A 7,956-nucleotide genomic window follows, 5' to 3' on the forward strand; every position below is an offset into this window, starting at 1 on the left:
CGCCCCCACCACTCACAGAGGGCTGGAGATTTAAATAATTCTAGATTTGAAGCTTTCGTGACTGCAACGGATTCATATTCTTAGGTTTTTTCGGTAAGTCACGTAGGTAAAACATCAAATATACAAATAAAAAATAAAATACCGAAAAAAAACCTAAGAATATAGATTTAAATAACTCCGCCCCCCAACTCCCGTGAAGTGACGTCACGCCGTTGTGTTTTTTAAAATAAAACTTGAGTTGCCCCCCGCCCCTCCCCCCTCACCTCCCCCCGCCCCCTCCCCCCCGCCCCCCGCCCCGCCCCCTCCCCCCCGCCCCCTCCCCCCTCACCCCTCCCCCCGCCCCCGCCCCCTCCCCCCGCCCCTCCCCCCGCCCCCTCCCCCCGCCCCCTCCCCCCGCCCCTCCCCCGCCCTCCCCCTCCCCCCCCGCGCCCCCCGCCCCCTCCCTCCTCCCCCTCCCCCCGCCCCCTCCGCGTCACGTGGTCTCCCAACTGGGTTTGGAGGCGTCGAGCGAATGTTCTAGGGCTCCTTGCTGTCACGTGGTGGTGGTGGTGGGGGGGGGCGTTGCTATGGTGATTGTGTTGGGGCGAGGAGGGGATGGGGGAGGGGGCTGGTTGCCATGGCGACGACGGAGCCACGTGCTCGAGCCGCGCACGTGTGTTGACGTTTTGGTAGTGACGTCACGCGGGTTGTCTCTGTGCGTGCGCTGTGATATTCTTGGTTTCTTTCGGTAAAGTCGAAGGGAAATAATAAAATAAAAAATATATTAAATTCTCACGACGTTTCGATTGTAACACGAGCAATCATCGTCATGTGTGAAAACCACAGCAAGATTTTTTTTGAAAAAAGTGGCATCGAAACGTCGTGAGAATTGTATTGTTTTATTTTTATTATTTTATTATTTACCGCTGTGAGTTTAAAGTTTTGCATGTTTTGTTTGCCTTCAGTAAGGAGTCAAGACTCGTCCCTAGAGAGCTTTAAATTTACACGTTGAAATTAAGTTTTGCTCTTATAACTGTAAATAAGAAGAAAAAATGGACTTAATAACGTGAAAAATGCAGCAGTGATTGTAAACATTTTTTAAAAGTTATATTCTTTTGAACTTATGAATTCGTTCATACCCCCCCCCCCCCTCAATTCCCATTCGGAGTTAATCCAGCACTGATAAAGTGCCGTTGTGTAGACGTGATGGGATTTTTTTTTCTTCCTGGGTGCCAGGCTAGGTGCACGTTGAGTCTCGCTGCCTGGCAGGGTCACGTGGGACAGACCCAGGGTGCTGTGGGTGGTCGACTGCCCGCCTGAGATGATCACGGAAGTCATCAACCTCTCCTCAGACTCACAATGTTGATTTAAGACTGCCGGATAAATCCGATGATCTATAAAGCTCTTTAACTCACAACAACAAACACAGGACATAAATGACGTCACGCACCTGGGGGGGGGTCAGACATTTGTGACGATGTGTGACGAGGGGGGGTTGAGAAATGTGACGTCACATCAAAATTCGCAACTTTAAATCAATATAGACAGCACGTTCTACTTAATTAAATAGACTTTTTAATAAATGTTTTCTCCTACAACATCAGAGTGCAGCGCCACATTAAATACGCACTACAATGACAATAGTTTAAAACGATTTGAAGCATGTTTTATTTTTTTTGGGGGGGGGGGCAGAGCTTTGTGACGTCATATTTGAGGGGGGGGTCTGACTTTTTGTGACGCCGTGTGACGAGGGGGGGGGGGGGTCAAAGATCGTCCAAAATCGCGTGACGTCATTTATGGACGATGACAGCCCAACAAAGTGTCTCTCACTGCAAGTCATCCCAGTGGAGGAGCATCAGAGCCCTCCTGAAAACGGTCTTGGGACACGGGGATGATGAAATCATAGGGAAAGGGGCCGTCCATAAATGACGTCACGCGATTTTGGACGAATTTTGACCTCCCCCCCCCCTCGTCACACGGCCGTCACAAAAAGTCAGACCCCCCCCCCCCTCAAATATGACGTCACAAAGCTCTGCCTCCCCCCCCAAAATAAAACATGCTTCAAATCGCTTTGAACCATCGTCATTGTAGTGCGTATTTAATGTGGCGCTGCACTCTGATGTTATAGGAGACAACATTTATTAAAACGTCTATTTAAAGAAGTAGAACGTGCTGTCTATATTTATTTAAAGTTGCGCATTTTAATGTGAAACCCCCCCCCCTTGTCACACAAATATCTGACCCTCCCCACCCTAGGTGAGTGACGTCATTTATGGACGGCCCCAAAGGTGAACACATCATCTCATTCTGACCACCATCATCATCACCATCATCATCACCACCACCGCCATCATCATCTTACTCATGAAGCGGATGCAGAGGCAACGGTAGCAACGCTACGAAGTGGGATTATCATCACCACCATCACCACCATCACCACCATCATCACCATCACCACCATCACCACCATCACCACGTGGAAATCCACAGCAGCAGCGGCGGCCAAATAGTTCAAACGCGTGATGTTGATTCTCAACGTGGAAGGGAAAAGGCGGAGAAAAATCCACGCGACCACGGGGAGAGACAGAGAAGAGTGAGACTCGGTCTTAAAATAAACAGCAGCAGCAGGCATCGTCAGGGTCGGGATCGAACCCACGAACCTGCTGTATACCAGGCGAGGTAGTTAACATCTCCTAGCCACAGTGATGATGATGATGATGACAGAGAGACGCAAACTCCAAATATACAGCAGCAGCAGCAGGCATCGTCAGGGTCGGGATCGAACCCACGATCTCCTGTAGACCAGGCGAGGTAGTCAACATCTCCTAGCCACCGTGATGATGATGAGAGACGCAAACTCCAAATACACAGCAGCAGCAGGCGTCAGGGTCGGGATCGAACCCACGACCTCCTGCACACCAGGCGAGGTAGTCAACATCTCCTAGATGATATAGGAAGTAGTTCCCGACCCCTTCTTCATCCAGCCAGCCAGCCAGGGGTGGCGATGCGATGTCGGTCAATGCGTCAATGAACATCTCGTCCCGTAAAACGAATTGGGCACGGTGCAGACATCTTTCTCAAGCGGTGGATTTTAACGAAGGGCATTGCTGTTACCTTCTTAGCTTGTGACTACGGTGCCGTCTTTTCTGCGCTTTAGCCGCCCGGCGCTCCGCTCGTTGTTGTGAGCATCGCTCCTCGCCAGCCCTCCGCTGTTGTTGCTGAAGGGCGACTTCCTCCCCCCGCCCCCACCCCGCCCCCCCTTCTCCCCCCCCTTCTCCCCCCCCCCTTCTCCCCCCCCTCCCCCCCCCCTCCTCCCCCCCCCCCACCCCCCCCCGCCCCCCCCTCCCCCCCCCCCCCCCCCCCCCCCGCCCCCCCCCCGCCCCCCCCCCCCGCCCCCCCCCCTCCCCCCCCCCCCCCCCCCCCCCCCGCCCCCCCCCCCCCCCCCCCCCCCCCCCCTCCCTCCCCCCCCCCTATCTCCCTCAACCCCCTTCTTCCCCCCCCCTCTTCTCCCCACCTCAGCCCCCCGCCCATCCTCCCCCCCGCCCCCTCCCCCCCACCCGCGGTGGATGTGGAACTGCTTTCCGCATCACCACCGGCACCAGCGAAGCCGACATCGCCAATGAGGAAGTCAAGAGCAACATCCAACACAACAGCAGCAACAACAACAAAACACAACCAGCAGCAACAACAACAACAACACAGCAACAACAACACAGGCTCCAACAACAACAACATCCAACACAGCAGCAACAAACACAACAAGAACAACACAGCAGCAACAACACAGCTACAACAACAGCAACAACAGCAACAACAACACAGCAACAACAACAACACAGCAACAACAACAACAACACAGCAACAACAACAGCAACACACAGAAACAACACAGCAACAACAACAGCAACAACAACACCGCTACAACAGCAACAACATCCAACACAGGCAGCAACAACAACAACAACAACACAACAACAACAACACAGCTACAACAACAGCAACAACAGCAACATCCAACACAGCAACAACAACAACAACACAGCAACAACAACAACAGCAACAACACAGAAACAACACAGCAACAACAACAGCAACAACAACACAGAAACAACAACAACAAGACCCTCGCTGTGATGGTGAGCTGCGATTAAAGGCGAGACACTTTAAAGTGGCCATCAACACACTCACCACTAGTACACTCACCAGTACACTCACCACTAGTACACTCACCACTACACTCACCACTACACTCACCACTACACTCACTACTAGTACACTCACCAGTACACTCACCACTACACTCACTACTAGTACACTCACCACTACACTCACCACTACACTCACCACTAGTACACTCACCACTAGTACACTCACCACTACACTCACCACTACACTCACTACTAGTACACTCACCAGTACACTCACCACTAGTACACTCACCACTACACTCACCACTACACTCACCACTACACTCACTACTAGTACACTCACCAGTACACTCACCACTAGTACACTCACCACTACACTCACCACTACACTCACCACTAGTACACTCACCACTACACTCACCAATAGTACACTCACCACTAGTACACTCACTACTACACTCACCACTACACTCACTACCACTACACTCACCACTAGTACACTCACTACTACACTACAACACTCACCACTACACTCACCACCACTACACTCACCACTACACTCACCACCACTACACTCACCACTACACTCACCACTACACTCACCACTACTACACTCACCACTAGTACACTCACCACTACACTCACCACTAGTACACTCACCACTACACTCACCACTAGTACACTCACCACTACACTCACCACTACACTCACCACTAGTACACTCACTACTACACTCACCACTACTACACTCACCACTACACTCACTACCACTACACTCACCACTAGTACACTCACTACTACACTCACCACTACTACACTCACCACTACACTCACCACTACTACACTCACCACTACACTCACCACTACACTCACCACTACACTCACCACTACACTCACCACTAGTACACTCACCACTAGTACACTCACCACTAGTACACTCACCACTACACTCACCACTAGTACACTCACCACTACACTCACCACTAGTACACTCACCACCACTACACTCACCACTAGTACACTCACCACTACACTCACCACTAGTACACTCACCACTACACTCACCACTAGTACACTCACCAGTACACTCACCACTAGTACACTCACCACTACTACACTCACCACTACACTCACCACTACACTCACCACTAGTACACTCACCACTAGTACACTCACCACTACACTCACCACTAGTACACTCACCACTACACTCACCACTACACTCACCACTAGTACACTCACCACCAGTACACTCACCACTAGTACACTCACCACTACACTCACCACTAGTACACTCACCACTACACTCACCACTAGTACACTCACCACTAGTACACTCACCACTACACTCACCACTACACTCACCACTAGTACACTCACCACTACACTCACCACTACACTCACCACTAGTACACTCACCACACTCACCACTACACTCACCACTAGTACACTCACCACTACACTCACCACTAGTACACTCACCACTACACTCACCACTAGTACACTCACCACTACACTCACCACTACACTCACCACTAGTACACTCACCACTACACTCACCACTACACTCACCACTAGTACACTCACCACTAGTACACTCACTACCACTACACTCACCACTAGTACACTCACCACTACACTCACCACTACACTCACCACTAGTACACTCACCACTAGTACACTCACTACCACTACACTCACCACTACTACACTCACCACTACACTCACCACTACACTCACCACTACTACACTCACCACTAGTACACTCACCACTACACTCACCACTAGTACACTCACCACTACTACACTCACCACTAGTACACTCACCACTACACTCACCACTAGTACACTCACTACCACTACACTCACCACTACACTCACCACTACACTCACCACTACTACACTCACCACTACACTCACCACTACACTCACCACTACTACACTCACCACTAGTACACTCACCACTACACTCACCACTACACTCACTACTAGTACACTCACCACTAGTACACTCACCACTACACTCACCACTAGTACACTCACCACTAGTACACTCACCACTACATTCACCACTAGTACACTCACCACTAGTACACTCACCACTACACTCACCACTACACTCACCACTAGTACACTCACCACTACACTCACCACTACACTCACCACTAGTACACTCACCACCAGTACACTCACCACCAGTACACTCACCACTACACTCACCACTAGTACACTCACCACTTCACTCACCACTAGTACACTCACCACTAGTACACTCACCACTACACTCACCACTACACTCACCACTAGTACACTCACCACTACACTCACCACTACACTCACTAGTACACTCACCACTAGTACACTCACCACTAGTACACTCACCACCAGTACACTCACCACCAGTACACTCACCACTACACTCACCACTAGTACACTCACCACTACACTCACCACCACTACACTTACCACTAGTACACTCACTAGTACACTCACCACTAGTACACTCACCACCAGTACACTCACTAGTACACTCACCACTAGTACACTCACCACTAGTACACTCACCACCAGTACACTCACCACTAGTACACTCACCACTAGTACACTCACTAGTACACTCACCACTACACTCACCACTAGTACACTCACTAGTACACTCACCACTAGTACACTCACCACTACACTCACCACTAGTACACTCCCACTAGTACACTCACCACTAGTACACTCACTAGTACACTCACCACTAGTACACTCACCACTAGTACACTCACTAGTACACTCACCACTAGTACACTCACCACTAGTACACTCACCACTAGTACACTCACTAGTACACTCACTAGTACACTCACCACTACTACACTCACCACTAGTACACTCACCACTAGTACACTCACTAGTACACTCACCACTAGTACACACACTAGTACACTCACCACTAGTACACTCACCACTAGCACACTCACCACTAGTACACTCACTAGTACACTCACTAGTACACTCACCACTAGTACACTCACCACTAGTACACTCACCACCAGTACACTCACCACTAGTACACTCACCACTAGTACACTCACCACTAGTACACTCACTAGTACACTCACCACTAGTACACTCACCACCAGTACACTCACCACTAGCACACTCACCACTAGTACACTCACCACTAGTACACTCACCACTACTACACTCACCACTAGCACACTCACCACTACTACACTCACCACTAGTACACTCACCACTAGTACACTCACTAGTACACTCACCACTAGTACACTCACCACTAGTACACTCACTAGTACACTCACCACTAGTACACTCACTAGTACACTCACCACCACTACACTCACCACCAGTACACTCACCACTAGTACACTCACCACCAGTACACTCAACACCAGTACACTCACCACTAGTACACTCACCACCAGTACACTCACCACTAGTACACTCACTAGTACACTCACCACTAGTACACTCACCACTACACTCACCACCAGTACACTCACCACTACACTCACTACTAGTACACTCACTAGTACACTCACCACCAGTACACTCACTAGTACACTCACCACTACACTCACCACCAGTACACTCACTAGTACACTCACCACTAGTACACTCACCACTACTACACTCACCACTACACTCACCACTAGTACACTCACCACTACACTCACCACCAGTACACTCACCACTAGTACACTCATCACTACACTCACTACTAGTACACTCACCACCAGTACACTCACTAGGACACTCACCACCAGTACACTCACTAGTACACTCACCACTACACTCACCACCAGTACACTCACTA

The sequence above is a fragment of the Lethenteron reissneri genome, chromosome 68, assembly GCF_015708825.2.
Source record: "Lethenteron reissneri isolate LAM-NWPU_2019-01 chromosome 68, ASM1570882v1, whole genome shotgun sequence".
Classification (NCBI taxonomy): Eukaryota; Metazoa; Chordata; class Hyperoartia; order Petromyzontiformes; family Petromyzontidae; genus Lethenteron; species Lethenteron reissneri.